Genomic DNA, 24,597 nt, shown 5'->3' with positions numbered 1-24,597 from the left:
CTCTCTTTCTCTGTCAAATAAATAAATAAAATCCTTATTTTAAAAAAAATGTTTTATTTATTTATACTTCAAGGTTTTTTCCTTTATTTTTTTGGAGACAGAGAGAAAGAATTTGGGCAGGGAAGGGGCAGAAGGAGAGGGAGAGAGAGAATTGCAAGCAGGCTCTACATTCAGAGCAGAGCCCAACACGGGGCTCCATCTCATAATCCTGAGATTATGACCTGAGCTGAAATCAAGAGTAGACCACTTTAACCCACTGAGCAACCGAGGTACCCCAAAAGATAATCGTCTTAAATAAAATAATTGTTTAAACAAAAACAACAACCACATAGTGTAGACTTTAAAATAAAAGTAAAATGTATAACAACAATAGCAGGAGGGGAGGTGGGAGTATATATTGTATAGGAGTATATACTGTAAGGTTCTAATAGTATATGTGAAGTAGTATAACATCACTTGAAAGCAGACTGATAAGTTAAGGATTATATAATCCCTATAGACACTAAGATAATCTATAAACCCTAAAATAATCACTAAAGAAATTAGTTATAGCTAATAACTCAACAAAATAGATAAAATCAAATCATAAAAATTATTCAGTTACTCCAAAAGAAAGTAGAGAGAAAAATGGCACAAATAGATATGACAGAAAGGAAACATACAGCAAGAAATAGTTTTAAACCTAATCAAATCAATAGGCACATTAAATATAGATATCCCAATTCAAAACCAAATAACTTCAGCTTTAGTGAAAAAGTGTAACCTAACTACACGCTGACTATAAAAAATACACTTTGAATATAAAAACACAAACAAGTTAAAAGCCAGTGGAAGGAAAATGGCACGTCATTCTCATAACAGCATAAAAAAAAAAAAAAGTTGGAGAGCCTATATTAATGTCTAAGTAGATTTGTGTTCAGAGAGTATTATCAGTGGTAAAGAAGGTTATTCCATAATGATAAATGAGTCAATTCATTAAAGGGATATAATAATCTAAGTGTTTCTGCATTTTGTAACAGAGCTTCAAAATCCGTAACTCTGAAACATACAGAATTGTAAAGAGATTAGAAAAATCCACAAGTCTATCAGAGATTTTCATACTCCTCATTTAATAACAGAAAAGAACAAGTAGAGAGAACGTCAGCAAGGATATAAACTGGAATAAGAGCATGAACCAATCTGACCTAACTGACATTTCTAGAATACTCAACTCCAACAACAGCAGAATACACATTTTTGCAAGTGCACACAGAACATTTTTCCAAGCTTCCACCTTAAAGAAACAAGAACAAGAAGAGCAAATTAAACAAATGTAAAGTAGTAGAGCAAAGAAAATAGTAAAGATCAGAGCAGATATCAATAGCTTACAGAGCAGAAAAATAATAAAGTCAATAAAATTAAAGCTGATTTTTTAAAAGATTATTTATTTATTTATTTATTTATTTATTTATTTGATAGATAAAGGAGTGAGTGAGAGAGCACAAGCAGTGGGGGACAGAGAAGCAGTCCCTCCACTGAGCAGGGAGACCCAGGTAGGGCTCTATCCCAGGACCCAGGGATCATGACCTGAGCCAAAGGCAGACACTTAACTGCCTGAGCCACCCAGGTACCCCTAAAGCTGATTTTAAAGAGAAGAGAAATAAACTGATAAAACCTCAGACAGACAAAAAAAAAAAAAAGAGAGAGAGAGAGAGAGAAAGAGAGAGAAAACATGAATAACCAAAGTCAGGAATGAGTGATATCATCAGAGATTCTACAATTAGTAAAAAGATAATAAGGGAATATTATAAACAATGTCATGCCAATTAATTCAACAAATTAGATGAAGTACACAAACTCTTCAAAGACATAAACTTTTACTAAAGGTTACTCAAGGAAAAATAAATAAGTTGAATATCCTGAATCAATCGAAGAAATTGTATTTGTAGTTAAAAACCTTCCCATAGAGAAAACTCTAGGCCCAGTCATCTTCCCTGGTAAATTCTACCAAACATTTAAGGAGGAAATAATACATAATACATACATTCTTGAAAAAAAAGAATTGCTAACCAACTCATTCTATGAGGTCAACATTATAATGAAATCCAAACGAGGCAAAGATAAAAATGAAAAAAAAAAAAAAAAAAGATGCTCATGCACATCATAGGCACAGTATTAAAAGCTTCTGAACAAAATTTCTTAAACCCAACAGTCTATATAAAGGATAATGCATGATAAGATTTATCTCAGGAATGTACGTAGTTGGTTCAATATATGAAAATATATCAATGCAACAAAACAAAAACAAAAAAACCCATATGGTCATTTTATTAGACAAAGAAACAGCCTTTGACTAAGTCCAAAATCCCTTCCTGCTAAGAACTCTTGAGGTGTAGAAATAGAAGGAAACTTTCTCAATCTGATAAGCAGCATCTATGAAAAATCTACATCTGCCACCAACTTACTGATATAAGACTGATTTTCCCCCCCTAAGATCAGGAACAAGATAAAGATATCTATTCTCATTATTCTGTTCAACATTTTACTGGAGATTTGAGTCACTGAATCAGGCAATAAAAAGAAAGAGAGAGCATCCCGTTTGGAAACAAAGAAATCAAACTGTCTTTATTTAGAGATGACAGAAATATCTTTGTAGAAAACACGATATAAGCTGCAAGAAAGCTACTGGACTATTGAAGTCAGTTTGGCAAGGCTCCAGGATACAAGATTAATACGGAAAAGCCATTTTTCCCCCATAGACTAGTAACAAACAATAGAAAATTGAAGTTATAAAGTAATACCACTTATAATCACATCCCAAAATATAATATATTTAGGGACAAATCTGACAAAAGTTGTGGAAGTCCTGTACATCAAAATGATAAGATAATGCAGAGAGAAAATTTTTTTTAATTTTTTTCTTTAAGATTTTATTTATTTGACAGACAGAGATCACAAGTGGGTAGAGAGGCGGCCAGAGTGGGAGCGGTAGGGAAGCAGGCTCCCTGCTGAGGAGAGAGCCAGATGCGGGGCTCAATCCTAGGACCCTGCAGCCCCCAGGACCCTGAGATCCCAGGCCCCTGGGATCATGACCTGAGCCTAAGGTAGAGGCTTAAACCCACTGAGTCACCCAGGCACCCTGCAGAGAGAAAATTTAAGAGACCTTAAGTGGAAAGACAGTCCAGGTTAACAGATTACCAAACTCAACACAGTAAAGGCATCAATTTTCCCCAAAGAAATATATAGATTCTGTACAAGAGCAAACCCTCAGCAGCCTTTTTTATTTGGTGGAAACTGACACACTAATTCTAAAATTTATATGTTAAAATAAAGGACCTCTACTCTAGCCAAAACAACTGAGAAAAAGAAGAATAAAGTTTGAAGAAGTTATTCCTCCAATATTCTTTGAAATATCCTGTGATTTCAAGACTTAGAAAGCTATAGTAATTCATTCAATGTGGTACTAGTGTAGAGACAAGTAAACAGATCAGTGGGACTGAACAGAGTCACAAACAGACCATACATATATGGATATTTTCAACAAAACCACAAATTCAGGAAATTCACAGGAAATAAGTAAATAATATTTTTAGCAAATTCTGCCAATGTAATTAAATACCCATATTCTGAAAATGAGCTGTCATTTATATCTTTACCATAAACAAAAATTAATTCAATGAGACACAAACTTGAATATAAAATCTAAAATCATAATACTTCTGGAAAAAATGATTTAAGAACATCTTTGTGACCTTGGATTAGGCAAAGATCTCTTAGGCAGGACTCCAAAAGTATCAACCAGAAAAGGACAAATTCATAAACTGGACTTCGTTCAAATTTAAAATGTCTTTGATAGCTACTGTTAAGAAAATGAAAAGATAACCCAGAGGTTGGAAGAAAATATTTGCAAGTCATAAAGGTGATAAAGGTGTGAGAAAAAATAATACATAAGCAACACTCAACTTGGCGATTCACAGACTTGTACCCTTAGGGCTAATAACACATTATATATTTATAAAAAATAAGAAAAAATTTAAAAACCTCAAGGAATAACAAAATAAGCAACCCAATTAAAAAGGGGGGGGGGCAAAAGATTTGAATGAACACTTGACCGAAAACGAGGTAAGAATGAAAACTGAGTTCAGGAGAAGTTGCTCCAAATCATTTCTTTGTCATAGGGAGATTCAAATGAAGATTCAACTGTCATACAAATACACACCCATTAGAATGGCTAACATTTAAAAAACTGACCATACCAAGTGTTGGTAAGGATGTGGAAGAACTGGAACTCTTATACATTCCTGATGAGAATGTAAAATTAACTGTAAATCCACTTGCAAAACAGTTCCAGAATTTCTTAAAAAGCTAAACATGGAGCTAGCTACCATATCACCCAAACGTTCCACTCCCATGGTCTTACCCAAGGGAAATGGAAGCATATACTCACAAAATGACTTGTACATGAATGCTCACAGAAGATTTATTTGTAATAGCCCCGAAATGGAAACAACCCAAAATGTCCATCAACAGGGGAATAGATAAGCAAACTATGATATCAATAAAATGGATTCTGTGGATTGATAAAAAGAAATGAACCTTTGCTACGTAGTACAACATGGATAAATGTCAAGATAATTGTGGAATGAAAGCAGCCAGACACCAAAAAAGGGCACATACTATATGATTCCACTTACATAAGCCTCTAGGAAATGTAAACTGAATGCAGATGAAGGGACCCTAGTGGCTGGGGAAGGAAGGGGAAGAGGGTAAGTTTAGAGGAGGGACACAAGGAAACTTCTGACATCACTGGGTGTGATCTGAGGGTTTCATGGCTGGATATATGGGGAAACTTATCAATCTGCAGGTCTGAACAGAAGTTTATCCATGTTAACTATTGGAGTGAAGCTATTATAATAATCATAAACAAACACAACCACAATAGTTTCATCATATCTAAAAAGAAATTAACAGTAATTCCTGAATGTCTGAATTTCATTGGATAGTCAGTATTTACATTTTCCTATCTTACAAACAAGTATTATTAGAGTTTGTTATTCTGAAACAGGAACCAAACATGATCCAAAGATTGTAACTGGTTTTGTCTCAAACAAATGAGTCAGAACTTCCCACGGGCTCTTAAGAGCTACTGATTGCCCAATAAGAAATACTGAACAGGAGAGTGCCAAGAATATTTTGGGACATTCATAACTATCGCCCAATAGTTCTATAGAAAAAAAAATCCAGTTTAGAATCTGACACTCTATTTTGATCTGTTAGTCTAAATTTCTCCATTGCATAAATTTGGCTATTATGGATTTTTCAGAGGAATGAATGAATAAATAAATAAATAAATAAATAAATAACAGTTTTCAAATAATTTTGAAAAAACATTTATGGGGTACTTGACTAAATACTATGCTGGTAGTGTAGGGGATACAAAGATGAAGAGAACACAGTCCTGCTGTAGATCAAATGTTTATGTCCCCTCCCCCAGATCTGTAGATTGAAATCCTAACCCCCAAGGCAATGTTATTAGGAGGCAGGGCCTATGAGTGGGGATTATTCATGAGGGGAGAGCCTTCACCAATGGGATTAGCATTTAATAAAGGAGACCCCATGGGGTTCCCTAGTCCCTTCCACAGTGTGAGGATGCTGTGAGAAGGCACCATCCATGAATCAGATACTGAATCTGCCAGTGATTTGATCTCAAACTCCCCCACCTCTAGAACTGTGAGAAACACCTTTCCGCTAAGCCATCCAGCTTATGGCATTTTTGCTATAGCAGTTCACAGGGACGAAGACAAATCTCTATCCTCAAATAATTTAGACCTGGCGGGGGGGTGGGGGTAGATTAACGACTAGAATAGAAGGTTGAAAATTATCAGGCAAAATAATAATCATAACATACACTAGGAACACAGAGAAGCAAGACATTACCTGTAATTACAAGAATAAGGTAAGAATTAAGGGAATCAAGGGTTTGAGCTGTGTTTTAAAACAAAATCTAATTTGCAATGAGGTACAGGCAGGTGAAAGCTTCCAAAGAAAGAGGCAGATATAAACATGGGAATGTGAAAGAGGCAAGTTCAGGCCTGAAAAGTCAGACAGAACCGTACAAGGTTCTGGGTTAGGAAGAGTGAGGGCCAAGGCCACTGAAGGGGCTGGGAGCCGGATTATGGAATTTCCTGCATAATATTCTGAGGGATTTAGACTTTGTTCCACAGACAATGTGATATTAGTGATGGTTTTATTTTACTTTAAAAGATTTATTATTTATTCATTTATTTATTTATTTATTCTTAAAGATTTTTATTTATTTATTTGACAGACAGAGATCACAAGTAGGCAGAGAGAGAGGAGGAAACAAGCTCCCCACGGAGCAGAGAGCCTGATGTGGGGCTTGATCCCAGGACTCCGGGATCATGACCTGAGCCAAAGGCAGAGGCTTTAACCCACTGAGCCACCCAGGCGCCCACAGATTTATTTATTTTTAGAGAGAGAACAAGCATATGTTGGGGGGGGCGGTTCAGAGGGAGAGAGAGAATTCTTAAGCACACATAGAACCCCCCCACCCCTACACTACTAGCCCTCTCCCCCCAACCCCCTTCCCCAGGGCAGAGTCCCACACGGGGCTCCATCTCAAGACCCTGAGATCATAACCTGATCGGAAACTAAGAGTTGGAGGCTTAACTACACCACCCAGGTGTCCCTACTGATGGTTTTAATGATTGACAACAGATAACCTGTATTTTAGGAAGTTTCTCATCATGAATATGCAACAAGTGGAAAGGCAAAGAGCAGAAATACAGGTGATTTCAGGAGTGGGAGGAGACGCTGTCACAGGAATGAGGGAGTGGCAACGCAGGGAGAGAGGAACATACCGGGCTAAATTAAATGGTGACACCTTAGAGGGAAAAAAGATGTGAACCTAAAATTAAGAAATAATTAAATTTGGAATGATCAAAGAAAAAAAATTACCATTTCTTATCAGTAAAACTCACATTCAGATAAATCCCTTTTCCTGTTAATAAGAACGCATATGTTAATTTCATTACATCTTAGATTTTCTTTCTTTCTTTCTTTTTTTTTTTAACGCAACGCACTACTGATCATACTTTCACTTAGAGAGAAGGCGGTGACATTCTAAAAAGGCACGGATTATTGTCAGCCCCAAAGATATGATATATGTTGTGATTCTTTTTATGAATAATGTACAGTTTATTTTTATGCAACAGCACACCACATGTTTTGGTTTTTAACAGATGGCAAACTCTTTTTACCAGGGTTTTAAACTTGCACGCTGGGAATGAAAACTATTTATACAGTAAACACTTTAGCGGATCCTATCTTTGGACAAGTTTAATTAAAGAATGAGATACCAGTAGCACAATCAAGCGGACTCACGGGAGGAAGCAAGAACTTGCTTGCTTGCTGAATACATTATTTTAACCTCGCACTTTCAAGCATCCACAGAAATAAATGGCATGATGGAGTTTTATAATAAATCCCTTAAGCATTTAGCTTTTTTTTTTGTGAGGTGTTTTCAAACCCAGTGTTAATAAAGCTTTAACACCCAAGGCAGAAGGAAAGCATAACTTACTCTTTAATGAGATGCCATGACAAGCTTTGTTCCAATAGCTCTCCGATACCCTCACACCTTATTCAGCTTGTAGATGCTCGTTTTCTACATATAAACACTTTCTAGAAAAACCTCCCTGAAGAACTAGTATTCTCTTACACTAAAAACATGAAATATGTTGGGGTTTCATGAGGATTAACTTCCAAATTCATCAAGAGCCTCTTAGAAACAGAACAGATGCAAATAAATAATATTAAACAGCCTCTGGATTTGAGGCTCACTTACATCTTCTTTGAAATAATAAAAGGAGGGAAAGTACTGATAACAGTCGCTCCTAACCATATAGCAGGATGCTACAAGGTGAGACGCTCATCCAAGCACAGGAGAATCCTGCAGAAACAGTGGGAGGGCAGGCTGAAGCCCCTCCCTATCTCACATGTGGGAAAAAAAAAGTTCCCGGAGACTAAGAGACTTATTTGGGATCAAGCAGCAAATAAGAATTCGTAGGGTTAATGGTAAGACTCCTGGTAAAGGACCCTTTCACTATACTCCGAGAATTTTCTAGCTTTGGTCAAGTGACTTTACAATGGCAAGAGGAATTTCAGTGCCTACGAGGAAAATGTTCATGGATAGAAAGACAAAAACAACACTGACTTTCAAGGTTGACGGAGGTTGAATAATATGCCTGTCTCCAAATTCCCTCTAATGTTGTTTTGGGCCTCGGTCTTCAAGCACCACTTTCAGCCCCACACTTGAATGCAAAAACAAACCATCACACCAAAAATTCAGTCTAAGATGACGGACCAAGAGTGGAGACACCATATGAGAACTCCCATCCCTCCGGTGCCCACAGACTCAGTACATCTGACATTAACCTACAGACCAATTTAAACCCCGTCCTCCATTTTTCTTTCTTACTAATGAGTCTCTTCACTCGTGTTTTTTATAATCACGGGGAGATACTCCAGTAAGTGCATGGCTGAGCTATTATCATACTACTCAGGGGGTAAAAGACAATCTGCCTCTGGCCTCCTTTCTCAGCACACACAGAGGTACGCAGTTAATGGCACAACACATGGCCTGCTGGGCCCTATCCTGCTCTGCAAGGGACTGTCTGCAAAGTGCCATGGAAAAACTAGACTGCAGAGAAATGCACATGGGATTCACGGCAGCAGTTAAGCAGCAAGATGCAGTATGAATCAAAGTGACAAGGCACAGGAATAAAGAGCTCGCCGAAGTTCATTGGTTTTATGTTGAAGCTATAATGTGTAATTAATGCGACTTCCACCCTACGACTAGCGGAATGACATTACTAATAACATCACTAATATGGCGGAATGGACACACAAAGCGGTAAGTGATCCTTGAGGGAGAGGAGCCAAATTTCAGGGAGGCATAAAAATCCAGGTTATTACCTGAAATATAGCTTTATCAAACCTTGTCTTCTGATGTAAAGCCTATCGATTAAAGGCATCATGCTGTGTAGGATTCTTCCACTGTTACTTCAAATTTCATTTTGAGTGACTCATACAACCTGAATAGGGTTGGTATCGCAATGAGGGTAGCGAATTAGCCCTGACGCCCTGGAGCCCTGAAGGCTCTAGGTCAATTTCACATACAGATATCTATTCTTATGAGGTTCTCATCAGTCTTTACATGGACTGGGCAAGGAAAAAATAGGAGAAGGTAGCATTAATGGTATGGACCAATTAAGGGAGAAAAAGGGGAAAAAACAATGGATATCAGAAAAAACAAATTATGATGATTTCCCCAAAAGTGCGAGTGTCAAGAGTTTCTAGACAGGACTCTAATGAATTTGGACTGTTTTACAGAGAGCACCCCTGGAACTCCAGGGGTACTGCTCCCAGAGTGATGACGAGCAGGTTGTACACTGAAACACCTATAAGCTCTTCTCCACATCAACCCCTCCTCTCTGTCATTAGAAAATAATGAAGTATCTGAATTCACAGGTCTATTCAAAGAGAATTCCACAGATACAGGTCTTGTTCACTACTTGAGGACCAGCTCAAATATCTTTCCTCCATGAAGACTTCAGCATCCTAACCCCTGCTCCCTGGCAGCAGTGAGTTATTCCCTCTTCCCAGGCTCCCTCAGCATTTTGCCCACACCCTCTACCTTCCTATATTGTAGTTATTTGCTTTGTTTTAAGGGGACTCCACAGGGGGTGGCAAACAAAGGAAGTGGAAATATTTGTTGAATTAATAAATCATCCTTTTAGCTAGAAGCTATTGTCCGTTAGTCCCCACACGCATTCTTTAAGAAGGGTCAATGCCCAGGAGGCAGCTCAAGTCCCAGGACCTGGTGAAAGAGGATTCACCTTCACCCAACACAAATGAGGCCCCTGTGAAGATGTGCTAGAGGGGCACCCAGGTGGCTCAGTGAGTTAAGCATCTGTCTTTGGCTCAGGTCATGACCTCAAGGGTCCTGGGATCAAGCCCCACATCAGGCTTCCTGCTCAGCAGGGAGACTGTTTCTCCCTCTCTCTGTGTGTGCTTGCCTTCTCTCTCTCAAATAAATAAATTAAATCTTTAAAAAAAAAAAAAAAGATGTGTTACAAATAAACATAATCCCTCCTCTAACTCTTTACCCACAGATGAAGACTTCTTAAAAATTAACCCAAAAGCAAAAATCATTCTACAGTAACCAACAAGTGAACAAATGTATTTAAGATTTGAAATGGATTTAGAATTTGCAATATAAGTTGATCCATAGTTGTCTTAGGTGATTACTATCTGTAGTAGTGAATAATTTGGAGGATGTATGCAATAGATGCTTTTATCCACATCAGTGATGTTTTCTTATTATTTAATGATAAGAGTTTTTAAAAAGTTCTCCCTGGCAACTCAAGAAGGGGTCTACAGCAATGACCCTTTAAATGCTGAGCGCCTTCTGTGTGCAAGGCACAGCCAGGTCCCATGGGGAGAGGGCAAAAAGTGAAACAATCAAAATGCATTTGCTTTTTAGTATTAGGCTTCTATTTTCCTCAAAGTATCTTCATCCCATATAAGAATATATCTTCAATACATGATCTGTCCTAGGTCCCCACCTACTCTGTAACCCACACACGATGCAGGTTACATGAACTGGCTCTCACACTTAGGAAGCCAAAAATCCCAAAGAGGATAGTTTCTGCCCCCTGGCTACCATAGGAAGGTAGAGACAGATAGTGGCAGAGACAGGATCATTGATAACAACCATGTTCTTTGCTACCCGAAGTTTGAGCACATGTAGACGGCAAGTGAGAATTTATGAACATTATCCTTTTACCATCCTGATTCAAATTCGTAAGGTTTAGCAAAGGAATGGACTCATGTGAGGTGAGAGAAGTCTGCAGATGAGACAAACATGGGCTCCAACAGGTCCACAATCGGATTCAGACATGGACAGCTCCCGAGCCTAGCTCAGTATGCTACCAATTCCATGATGAGGAAGAGGCCTGTTCTCAGATTCATATTAGTGAGGTTTGCTGGTCATTTGTAACTCATATGCTTACCATTAAGACAGCTGTTCAATAAATGTGCAATAGTCCTTTCCACAGTATAGGTCCGGCTCACAGTCTGGTGTTACTCTTATCCCTGCATGGACCTCAGGCCCTGTCGCTGTCCCCCTGGACTAGCTCCTTAGCTGAGCAGGACTAGCGATGAGACTCTGGATGTGCCAGTGCCTCTGAGGGATCCAAAGCTACTCCTCTATGTAGAGATACTTCTGTCAGGAAATGTCCTCCTGCTCTCAGCTTTGCTTGTTGTCTGTTCCTGAATCTGCGTGATAATGGCTTCTTCCCTGTTTCTAAGATATATTTGACCATGGCCTTACGGCCCCACCTACTGGACACCACCTGCTGCTTGCACCTAATGATCTGTCCCATCTCTGACCTCAGACTCCAGCCACTCCCACACTGCTCAGTGCCTCTGCCGACCAGGCTCAGTAACAGCAAAGGAATTCGCAGGACCTAAGTCGATGGCAAGGAAGAAGAAGGAGCATTCTAGCAAAGGAGAAAAGCCTGACTGCCATTCCGTGGTGTCATGGATAAGTAAGTAGTCTGGCTTCCTGGGCAGAATGTAATAAAATCACCCAAATGGAGAAGATTTGATTTATTCTCACTATTACTAATACTTTTCATTGTCAACACATATTTGATCTTTAAGGGAAAAACTTATAAACATATGGCAAGAATTACTGCTGTAAATGCCAGTACCCTTAGATCAGAAGAATAAAAAAATGCTCTGGAGAAGAGCTCTGTAATCAAACTGAGATAGTTTTCAGTAATGCACTTTCCAAACTAATGCACTCTCCAGTCTGAAGTCTTATTTAAGTAAATGAATATATCGGACTGCTGACAGCACTGTCTTTTTAGGACAGTTTTTGAAAGCTTAATTTTAAACCAGCTTGGGCATCTGTGGCTAATATCTTCATCTTTAATTTGCTTCAGTATACAAGTAGACCATGTGTTAATAAACAATAGAGTGGATTGCTCTGACTTGAAGACAGGGTCATATTTCCCATCAATCAAAAGAAAATTTAGATCTTCACCATTTTCAAACACACTAAATCTGAATTTTTTCCTTAATAAACCAATTTTACTCCTCTGCTCATGTTGTCACAATCATGGCAGAAATTAGCGCTGTAAGCTAGCTGTTGAGTGCTCAACGGGAAGCATTAGAATGGGATTTTAATGATAACGAAGAATTTGCTATTATTGTCCTGCGGTGTGTGTTTGACTGAAGATTCATTCTGGTGGAAACAGGTGCCCTGAATTATCCCTGGTACTACAGTATGGTGAAAATCATGAAATGAAAAATAAAAACAAAGCAAATGTGTATTTCAACACAGCTAAAAACTTGACTACACTTGCTGAGACTGGTAATATATGCTGAGCTTATTTAAATCACCAAAATTGCTGTAATTAAACTTCTCTCTAAATCAGACTTGTATAAGAGTCAGAAATCTCCTATAATTAACTTATCTGTAGAAGTAATCAGACAATAACTGCGGGTATATTTTAGGAACCACTAAAACTACAGTAGCTGTTGAATGTAATGATTATAATAAATCTCTAACAGCCGTTCTCTTACAACCTCTTTTCGCAGCTGCAAGCGGGGTCGGGGGAAGGGAGACTTTTCTTGAAGCTTTTCCCAGAACTTGTTTAAGTGTGCTAGTGCTACATCGTGCCTCAACACTCTGGGAAACTTACAGAGGCATCGTGGTGTGGCCTGAACTGAACCACCAGCCTGTGTGAGTTACATCTAGGTGGGCTGCTGGTACTAACAATGAGGAACAGATGGTGTATTAGGGACTGATAAAGACAGCAAACCAAAGTGCCTCCAGCAGGCAAGTACGAGACTGAAGTCCTACTTAGACAGACCAGACAATAATTAAGTTCAAGGCAGTGATGCCCTGGTTGAGCCCATGTGAAGGACTCTCAGAAACCCAAGTCATTGAAGCTTGGTGACAGGTGTCCTCAGGGACAGGTGCTACATTATCTCAGTAAGATAAACGAATGAATGACTTGACAGAAGAACTACGCTCCCCAAGCCAAAACCACTGAATCAAGTCCAAAAGTTTTTGTGCATATTTAATTACAATAGAAAAGTATATGAGAGCAAGGAGATATTACTGGAACATTCAAAGTACTATAACAGGTGAGAGAAGGCCACTCCCGTGCATTCATTCACACACTTGTCTCAACAATTATGCATCTGTAAAGCTTTGCACATGAAGTTAATAGCTAAAGAACCAATTGCGAAAATATTTTTGCAATATAAAAACTAACAAGGAAATTAATATCAAAATTAATGAAACCCTGAAAATCAATGAGGGAAAAAACAATAGGACTAGGCAGTTTGCAGCAAGGGAATTCAGAACAACTTACAAATTTCAGATGTTCAGCTTCTCTAGTATTTGGAGAATGTTAATATTCATATTTCATTAAATCCATGAATTATCATCAATTTCAATTAAATCAATGAAATGTTAATTAATTTAATTTCAATCAATTAAATCAATGAAATGTCATTGAAATATTAAAACAACTTTGAAGGCTCTGGAAAATAACCAAAGATATGTAGAAACTTATAACAGGAGAATTTACTATTTCTTTTTAAGGTTTTATTTATTTATTTATTTTTAAAGATTTTATTTATTTATTTGACAGAGGACAAGTAGATGGAGAGGCAGGCAGAGAGAGAGAGATAGAGGGAAGCAGGCTCCCTGCTGAGCAGAGTGCCCGATGCGGGACTCGATCCTAGGACTCTGAGATCATGACCTGAGCCGAAGGCAGCGGCTTAACCCACTGAGCCACCCAGGCGCCCAAGGTTTTATTTATTTAATTGAGAAAGAAGAAGTGTGTGCATGTGCAAGAGAACATGAGAGAGAGAGAGAAAGTGTTAGTGCACACACATGAGCTAGGGAGGGTGTAGAGGAAGAGGCAGAGGGAGAAGCAGGCTCCCCACTGAGCAGGGAGCCCGATGCAGGGCTCGATTCCAGAATCCTAGGATCATGACCTGAGCCAAAGGCAGATGCTTAACCGACTGAGCCACCAAGGCACCCCCAGAAGAATTTATTCTTGAAAGACAGTCTCTACATTGGGTAAGAATGGTGAGTTTGTGATTTTTTGCTCCCAACCATCCCAAGTCAGACAGTAGAAAACTGAGTCCTTCCCCACTGAAGAGGGCAGATCACAGCATGAAAAGAACAGAGCAGATGAAAACCGAAAAGGGAAATCTTGGATGCAAGAGAGCCACAGAAGGGCCGACATCCAAAACTGGAGAACAAACTCGGCACAAATCCCGGGCTGACTGATAACTTTCCATCTTCATGAGTAGCTCCTAGGAGACTGGTGAAAAAGCAGGCAGAACCTCAATAAGGATGGACTAGTTCTATATGGCTGCAAAGCAAAGTACCCCCAAACCCAGCAGCTTACAACCACCATAAACATTTAATATCTTACACAAGTTCGCTGCTACCTACACTACCCAAAGGCTGCTTATATATTCTCATGACAAGGCAGCCAGGTTCCTCCAGAGCAAGCAAGTGATCCAAAGGAAAGACAAGGTAGAAGGTGCAATATTAGCCTTGGGATTCACACTCTGTAAGTTCTGCATTGCCCTATTAGTCACTCAGGTCAGCCCTATTCAATGGAAAGAAGACCACACAGAGGCTCGAGTACCAGGAGGCAAGAGTCTCTGGGGGTCTTCCAAGAGGCTAGCTACTGCAGAAATCTGCTTTTAATGACGGAACTCCTCTGGCGAAATGTGCAAATTTGTTGTGTTTTGCCTGAGTACATTTCTCAATACACACCCAGTTTTCCTAGAAGAAATTTGAAGTCCTAATGGCTTGAAGTATAAGACAGCAGCACTTCAGGCTGGAATCTCAGAAAGAAGCCCCCAAATCAAAGTATGAATTCTGCCCAAATCTGTAGCAGACCACTAAACCACCCAGGCTCAGGGTACCTCCTGCCCCGCTCTCCAGAGAGCTGAACTTAAAAAAATAGTAGCTGGAAGTCAACAAACCTGAGCAGAGAAAGAGGTTGCTTCACACTGCAGGGATATGGATTTTTTAGTTTGAATCCAAGCAAGTTAATGGTGTACAGGCCCCCAATAATCCTCAAGGGAAAAAGAAAATTCCAGAGTTGCCACTCTGTATATTCTATACACAATTCAGCTTTCACCCTAAAATTCCTAGACATGCAAAGAAACAGGACTCTCCTGATCACACTTAAAGGGAAAAAAGTAGTCAGTAGCAACTGTCTCCCAGTGCCCAGAGGCTGGGTTTATTAGAAAAACGTTTCAAATGGGTGACTGTAAGTAAGTTTAAACATTTTTTTAAAAAACACGGTATTAATGAGTGACCAGATATGGAATCTCAACAGTGAAATGGAAACTATATAAAAGAAGCAGCTGGAAATCTAGACTTGAAAAGCAGAGTAGTGAGAATGAAATTTTTACTCCATGGGCTCAACAGCAGATTTGAAACAGCAGGAGAAAGATTCACTGAACTTGAAGATAGAGCAATAGAAAGTATGCTACCTAAGCAGGTAAAATGATTAAAAAAAAAAAAAAAAGAACAAAGTTTCAGAGACGTGTAGGACATTATCATGCACTCCAACATGGAATTCTATGACAAGTAGTGGAAAGGAAAAGAAAAAAAAGTTTGAGGAAACATGGCTAAATATAGCTGAAAAATACTGAACTCACAAGATTTTTTGATAAGAATTAGATAAGCACCTCTGTGAAGGTAACACGAAATACAGTACATTCTAGACAGGTAAGGTTCATTCACACAGTGATATTTCTGTCTATAAGCTCTTCCAGCCCATTGTCTGGGCCATTTGCATTTTATAATATCACCATCAGATGAGGAGGTAAGGAAATGAAAGGATAATATCACCATCAGATGAAAATCGCACATGAAATCACATTTTTTCATACCATAACTACTTATTCAACTCCTCTTATATTCTTATATTATCGTTAGGTGCTATTGGAGGGATGTGATGGTTTAATTTGATGTGTCAACTTAGCAAAGCCATGATAACCCAGATATTTGGTCAAACATGTCTATATGTTGCTGTGAAGATATATTTTAGATGAGATTAACACTTAAATCTGTAGTCTTGGAGTAAAGCAGATTATCCCCCATACTGTAAATGGGCCTCATCCAATCAGTTGAAGGCCTAAAGAAAAAGACCCTCCCCCAACCAACCACCTCCAAGGAAGAGGAAACTGTTTCCACACTGCCTTTGGCCTTGAGCTACAATATCAACTCTTCCTTGGGTGTCCAGCTTGCCTGCCTACCCTGCAGATTTTGGACTGGCTAGACTCTATAATCATGTGAGTCCATTTCTTACAATAAATCTGTGTGTCTCTGTTTCTGTCTACACACACATACACACACACACACACACACACACACACACACACACACCTATTATATTGATTCTGTATCTCTGAAGAACCTTAACTAATAACAAAATGGGGGAGGGTATCAGGGTTCCTACCTTTTACATGCCTTCTGCCTAAAAATCAAGGGAAAAACTCAAAATACATGTTAAAAATCTATAAGCATGGGGTGTCTTGGGAGTACAGAGGTAAAGTACATCTTCTGGTCTGGAGTAAGAGATAAAGGTGTAATCAGGGGAGACTGCCTAGCAGTGGTAACCTCTAAGCTTATTTCTAAGGAGGAGGACTCTGCCAGGAGGATGTGAAGAGGGGAGGCCAGAAAGAGCATTGTGAACAGAGGAAAGCCATAAGCTTCAGGTACTGTACTAATAAATTTAGTTTTTATCCTCAGGATGATGGTGAACAACTTTGCTCAGATATGTTCCATTCAGCTGTAAGAATCCCAGGAAAAACTTCACTGACATATATATTTTTTAATATCAAGACAACTTATTATGGCTTGACTGCTGCTCGTGTTGGTTCTATTTCTGTTTTCCTCATGATCACAGAAAACCCCGAGGTATCCATACAAGGTACTATTTGCATCAAGCTAATTTACCCGCTGCATTATAATCTTCTAGGTCTTTCCTTGAAGCTGCTTTACAAGTGGGATTTCTGTTAGTGTAAATGTAACTTGTTTTCTAGTGCCATCTGGTGTTCTTTCAGGGCACTGATTATCACTTTTTAAAAGAATACAAATAGCAACCAGGACATCTTTAAATGCCTAAAAGACAGTCAGTCTCATAAAAGACAGTCACAAAATATACTGTTTAAGCGTATCCTTAATTGTAATGAATAATACAACAGGATATTCAGTATTGGTCTAAATCAAAGAATAATTTCAGGAGAAGTCCCTGATTCAAATGCAATTATAACACACACACACACATACACACAGAGCAAAAATACATTTCCTTTTTGCTGGCAAGGGTATATTGTTGCTTCTCAGGTTCCTTTAAAGACTCAAAAATCCTCAACTAATAACCGACTCTTGATCTATGTTAAACCAGCCGCATGTTGCATACTTTCACGTTCAATGAATTGCTCAAGCACCACTTTTTAAGAAGCTCCAAGTCATTTTTGATTCCTGTCTTTCTTTCTCTCATACTTCATATCCTATCCATTAGCAAATTCTAGTGACTTCACAGGCAAATACATGGCGAATCTAACCACCACTCACCTCCATTATGCCACATCCTAATACCAGCCCTATTACTCCCTCCTGGGGTCTCCTACGTGGTCTCCTTGCTTCCAGTCTTGCATCCCCAGAGCCAGAATAAGCCTGTTGAAACATGAGGCTCATCATACCAACCTTCTGCTCTCACTCTCTCAGCGGCCATCTTGCTCAAGTTAATACACAAAATCCATAAGAGTGGCGGCCCTCAAAGCCCTATGTGATTCGGACCCTGTGAGCCCTCTGAACCACCCACTCCTATCCCTCCCCCTCCCCCATTCTCCATCTGCCACACCCACCTCCTCACTGCTGCTCACACATGCTAAGCTCACTCCTTTGGGGACCACGCATGTACTATTCCATCCCTAGACTCGGTCCTCCTGGGTGTGTGCACAACTCGTTCCCTTGCATCATGAAACGTCACTATCTCAGAGGCCTCTCCACAGAGCAACAACCCTGCCCACTGTCATTTGTTGTAGTCTTTTCCTGTTTTACATTCCTTTTCATACTTACCACTGTTATATTTTAATTTTTAACAATTACATATCTAACCTCCCCCCCGCCAAACACACATACAGTAAATAACAAACACCAGGAGAACGGGACTTTGTTTTTATTGACTGTGTTAGCCCCGGTGCCTAAAACAGGGCCTGGCACATAGTAGGTACCCAGAATGTACTGAATAAATGGATGAATAAAAGTGACTGTTTGAGTTGACATCCATTAAGATGTTTTTGCTGCCATTGCTTTGTAGTTCATGCATTTTATGGTTGTGGGGATGGAATATGTGGGGAAAAGATGACATCCAGTGGGGAGAAACGGATACAGCAACCTTATCTAAAACAAATAGAATCTGATTCAATTTCAGAATCTGGCAAATAGGGCCTGTTTTGGAATAAACCCTATTTCAAACCTATGACTCTCTAAAAGGAAAGAACATAGAATTATCAATTCTAAGTAAAAGCAAAATCTTCTGCTCTCACCGCAGTTCCTCAACAATATGCTTGAGGGGAGATCACACAAGCACAGAATCTGGCAACCTGATATTTCATCCTGAGACAAACTCGGAATGGCCATTTAAAACAAAACAAAACACCAAACAAACCAAAAACAACTCCACTTCTATCATTATGAAACTGAAGTCTGACTATTAAAACACATTCCATTTTTTCACTACATGTTCCAAAAATGGAGTATTTCCTCTTCCTTCTTCCCCACAGTTAACAGCCCTCTACAAATCTGAGTAGAAAAGAGGATGGAATTCCCAAAGCGGACAATGAATGTCAAGCGATTTTCAATGATTCTGGGGTTAATTCTAAGACTATTCCTGCATCTCACACCCAATAAAATACTTCAGAGACAAACATCTGTTGATCGGTACCACTAGAAACTACCAGTTTCCTACCATGGGAGTGTGATGACCCAAGCAGGCAAAGCTGACCCAAGGATTCTCTCCACAAATTCTCTGAAGAAACAGCCCAGAAAGCCCAGCACCTACCACACTGGACAAGTCCCCTTTGGATCAGAAGCCTGGAGGACAAAGCCGTACAGAGTATGGTGGGCGGTGAGGAAGGAGGCACAGCTCCCTGAGGACAAAATGGAGCCTCTGAAGAGGGAGCAGCACAGCTGTGAGCAGCTGTGGGGGTAGGGCTTGCATGTGTTTACTATCTGTGAGCGCCAATGTTCAGAGTCCACCCTCCCCCATCTCTATCTTTGTCAGAAGCACTGAAGTAGACTTCCCAGGAGCAAACAAGTAAGTGGGCGAATGAGAAAGACTGACTTGCAACACTCGCATGGCCTGGATAGGACATCCCAACTACATAAAGGAAAATGTCAAACTCTATGCCACAGCCTGGCCCCCGAATTTCTCTCTGACTGCATGATATATACCCTCAGCTTGGTTGGGGTGCTCCAGGTTCTCAGGCTTGGCTGTCCTGCCTCAGGACCTTTGCAAAGGCGCTTCCTCTTCTCCGTGTGCTCCTAGCTCAGCATTCACACAGTTGCCTTGATAGTATCCCTAACTTCCTCAGAGATATTCTCCCCTTCCCTCCCCACCTCCTGCCAGCATCCTCTCCTGCTCCGTATCCTTTAGAGCACTATCACTATTTCAGATTGTGTGCGTGCTGTTGGATTCTTCTCGACTGGGATGTGAGCTCCATGAAAGATGGAATTCTGTTTTATTTTCACCTGCATCCACTTGCCTACAACAACAGTATCTGGCATGTCGTAGATAGCATGCAAATATTTAAGTGGATAAATAAATTCATGTATGTTTTTGTGAATGATGAAAAACTGGTATTTTTTTTAACATTCTGATGATTTATTGAAACTTTTAGCATAGAGCAGTAGCCATTTCCCTAAAATATGGTGGTAGAGTATACCCTGTTAACAGGAGTAAAATACTGCATGCTCAAGACTGCTAATTGCTTCTTCCTCTCAATATTTGATGTTCTTTTCCTCTGTAGAACCAGAACCCTGAATTTTAGCTTTACCAATGTTCTATCAGTTAAATGTAGTTTTCCTAAGAAGTTTTACTTCTTCTCTCCACTTCCTTCATGTTATCTGGATATGGTGGTAATGACTGGCACTTCAATGGCCCTTTTGAAACATGAGGTTATAGACTAAGGGCAGCAGAATGGCAAGAGAAGGAGCTATGGCCATAATGAGCCATTAAGTTGGTTCTAGGTTATTTATGTGGATAAGAAATAAACTCCTATCTTGTTTAAGGAACTAAAATCTGAGGTTTTTAAAAATTACATATAACTGTACTTAATTATAATGGGAATGTGTGATTTGTAAGGAAGGTCTAAATCCAACTCAACCACTTAAGACATAGGAGGAGGGTAAAAATAGGGTGTTGTGGGGCACCTGGGTGGCTCAGTGGGTTAAAGCCTCTGCCCTCGGCTCGGGTCATGATCCCAGGGTCCTGGGATCGAGCCCCGCATCGGACTCTCTGCTCAGCAGGGAGCCTGCTTCCTCCTCTCTCTCTGCCTGCCTCTCTGCCTACTTGTGATCTCTGTCAAATAAATAAATAAAATCTTTTAAAAAAAAAGGGTGTTGTTAAGAAACCAGGATTTTCCTTAAGAGTGTTTATTTCCCTAACCAATACAGGACAGGAAAACAGAATAAAGGACAAAGAGGATTTGTTTTATCTCCTTTTTCCTTTAACTCAGGGTTAGTCTCTGGGATCACCAAGTGAGACGTGGGCTAACATGGTTCCAAGAGCAGCCTCGGTCCTACCTCTGTGGTCTCTGCCTTGGAGCCACGACAAGACATGGACATTCGTCCAAGGCCAAACGAATGATGTGAATCATTTTAGTGAGTGTTTTGTACAGCTAAATTTATACAACCTAAAAAAAAAAAAACAAAAAACCCACCTTCATTCTTTAATTATATGTGTTGTACTTTGGGGGCTTAAAAATGCCTTTTCTTTTAGAACTGATTATGACTATACATATGGATCTTTTAAAAAGCATTGTTTTAACTAAATCTTAAAACCGGCACAACATTCACCCCCAAATCACCCAACTTCATTGCTAATCAAAGCAATCTGGAGTGCAGATATTTAGACAGTAATAGTAGTAGTAGACTGCATTTATGATTCTATCTTCCTGTTTTGAAGTATATCCTGTGAGGCATTAAGAATCATGATCCTTGGGGCACCTGGGTGGTTCGGTGGGTTAAGCCTCTGCCTTCAGCTCAGGTCATGATCTCAGGGTCCTGGAATCAAGCCCCATATCAGGTTCTCTGCTCAGCAGGGAACCTGCTTCCCCCCACCTCTGCCTGCCTCTCTGCCAACTTGTGATCTCTGTCTGTCAAATAAATTAATTAATTAATTAAAAAAAAAAAGAATCATGAGTCTTATGTCTGGATACAGAAACTGAACATGAAAGTATATTTAATGCTTTGAACACTTGTCAGTTCTGTGCTCCAGAAAGCATGGGTATGACGATCCAGGCAACCACTGACGTATGACATGTGAGGTCACAGAGGGGACCACGTATTCACTCCGGTTTCTTTAGGGATGACAACAGCTGTCTTCTTACACCAGTGTCACTGACTCAAGCCTTGGGTTTCCCATAGATTTCCATCCTAAGAGTTCTATCTGGGCCTGGTTCTTACTTTAAGAATGTCTGTAATGTCTGTTCAAATCCTTCAAAATTAAAACATAATAGAAATTCAGGGAACAAATACTTACTAAATGTCTACTATGTGCGAGGCACAGGAAATGCAGCAGTGAGCAGGACAAAAATGTGTCTTCATGGAAACTGGATTCCAGTAGGAGGTTCAAACAATAAATCCCAAAGAATTAAACTAAATATCATCACATGGTGTTACAGAGAAAATAAAGTAAGGGAACAGGGTATGGAAAGTAAGGGGGCTTTAACTTGAAATAAGGTTAGGGAGGTTCGCTAAGAAGGCCACAGTCAAGCAAAAACTATGGAAAGACATGTTGTTTCTGTGAGAGAAGAGTCAGCTGGAGGGAGCGGTCAGTGCAAAGGCCCTAGGTCCCATGAGTGCTTGGTAGGGAAGTCCATACAGCTGGAGTAGAGTGAGCAAAGGAGAGAGAGTATTATAGGATGTGATGTTGGGGAGGAAACCAAGAGAAGACGGAGAAGGGAGAATGGATTTTACGAGGGCTTGTACTGCAAAGGACTTTCATTTTGAGGAAGCTATGAAAATACTGGAGACAGTGGGCAACACGACACAGCTTAGGTTTTAAAGGGGTAACTGCAACTCGTGTGTTGAGAAAAATTATAGAGGCAAGGTGGACACAGGAAGATCTGTTAGGTGGCAACTGGAATTATGCTGGCAAGAGAAGGCAGTAGGTGGGAGCTAGGTGTTGGTGGCTGTCAGAGGCAGGGGACAGTGGAATTCTGGATATATTGTGGGGAGAGGACTGACAGGACTTGCTGAGGTAAATTTAGGGAGGCATGAAAGAGACATTTCGTAGGAGGAGCGGGTTTCAAGGGGGGAGGTCAGGAGTTCAGTGCACACAAGTTTGAAGTGATGATCAGATGTCCAAATGAGGTTCTCTGGCAGACACCGGGCAACAGCTGGACATCCCAGTCTAGAGACCAGGGAAGAGACCCAGGCTGCAGGCAAGTGCGGTCATCATTGGCAGACAGTTATTTAAAGCAAGGAGATTAGGTAAGATCACTGAGGGAGAGTGTGCAGATAAGAGAAATTCTCTGAGGACTGTGTCGTGGGACACTTGCGTGCTAGACAGTCAGGGAGATGAGGAACAGCCATCCAAAGAGGCTGAGAACAGCACACACAGCAAAGAGTAGGGGAAAGACCAAGAAGATGTGGTAACCAGCAAGCCAAGGGAAGGAAGCATTCTGAAATCGAGAAAGGGATCAGTTCTAGCAAAAGCTGATGATATCCTCCTCCTTGCTTTGTTGTCCCCTTCATAAAGTTGTCCCTCCTTATTTGCAGGGACGCATTCCAAAACTCCCAGCGGATGCCAGAAACCACAGACAGCACCAAACCCTATGTATACTATGTTTCCTTCCTATACCCACATACCTATGATAAACTTAAATTTATAAATTAGGCACAGTAAGAGATTACTCATTATTATAATTAATAATAAAATAGAACATGCGCAATAATAGTGTCATAAAAGTTATATGAATGCGGCCTCTCTCTCTCTCTCAAAATATCTTACTGCCCTATACTCCCCCTTCTCATGAAGATATGAGATAAGAGAATGCCTCTGCAGTGCGATGAAGTGAGGGGAAGGATACAGACATTGTGGTGAAGCATTAGGCTACTACTGACCTTCTGACTATGTCAGAAACAGGATCATCTGCTTCCTGATCACATCTGACCGCAGGTCACTGAAATCGTAGGAAACAAAACTAGGGAGAAGGTGGCTACTTACTTATCAAGATCAGAGTACATCATGATGTCACAGAAGATCATGAAGGTGGGGCAGCATAGAGAACTTGGGTCATGACTGAGCTAAATTCCAGTCATCTATGTAGAAAAGTCAACCAACAACTTCTAACATTGACGAGAAACTTGCACAAGTAGATATTTAGAAATGTGCAGTAAGTACTAGAAGAAACCGCTAAAGGAAAGTCAGGGATGGGACTCTTAGGGAGTAGGGGTGTAGAAGACTGCTGTTTTTCATTAGAAGTCCTACTTTAAAACCGTATCTCAGGGTTGCTTTCATAAAAAATTAAATACAACTAGTCAGGGGGAAAAAATGCATGGCTAGATGTCTAGTTACCAGTGTAAGGGCTACAAAATGACAGCCGGAGGTCAGCAATTCTGTATGCTTATCGAGTAATTATACACTGAGACCATGTACATTATGTATATTATAATGTTACATACTATTATATCTTCTCAAATGTAGACACTGCTTTCTTCACTCAAAATTAAAGGCACTTCTGAAATTGTAAGGTTTAATCATTAAAGATTTTATCATTCAAATTATATTACAAGCAAATAGAACTATTCTATGATCCCGTAATCACACTACTGGGTATTTACCCCCCAAATACAAAAACACTAATTCAAAGGGATACATGCACCCCCATGTTTACAGCAGCATTATTTATAATAGCTAAAACATGGAAGCAGCCCAAGTGTCCATCAATAGAAGGATGGATAAAGAAGATGTGGTGTATATACACGATGGAATATTATTCAGCCATAAAAAAGAATGAAACCTTACCATTTGCAACAACATGGATAGAGCTAGGTAGTATAATGGATGTTAAGTGAAATAAGTCAGTTCAGAGAAAACAAATACCATATGATCTCACTCATGTGTGGAATTAAAGAAACAAAACCAACGAGTAAGGCAGAAAAAATAGACACACAAACCAAGAAACAGACTGTTAACTATAGAGAATAAACCGATGTTAGCAGAGGGGAGGGAGGTGGGGGATTAA

General features: G+C 39.8%; 1 protein-coding gene across 4 annotated transcripts in view; it reads right to left on the bottom strand.

Annotated features, from left to right (window-relative positions):
• ASPH (aspartate beta-hydroxylase) overlaps positions 1 to 24,597 on the bottom strand; it is a 215,140-nt gene that overhangs the window by 88,332 nt on the left and 102,211 nt on the right. The gene's annotated exons all lie outside the window — the stretch shown is intronic.

This window comes from Mustela lutreola, chromosome 3, assembly GCF_030435805.1.
Source record: "Mustela lutreola isolate mMusLut2 chromosome 3, mMusLut2.pri, whole genome shotgun sequence".
In the NCBI taxonomy this organism is placed as follows: Eukaryota; Metazoa; Chordata; class Mammalia; order Carnivora; family Mustelidae; genus Mustela; species Mustela lutreola.
Note: the sequence above shows the minus strand (reverse complement) of the source record. Positions and strands in the feature narration are given on the sequence as shown.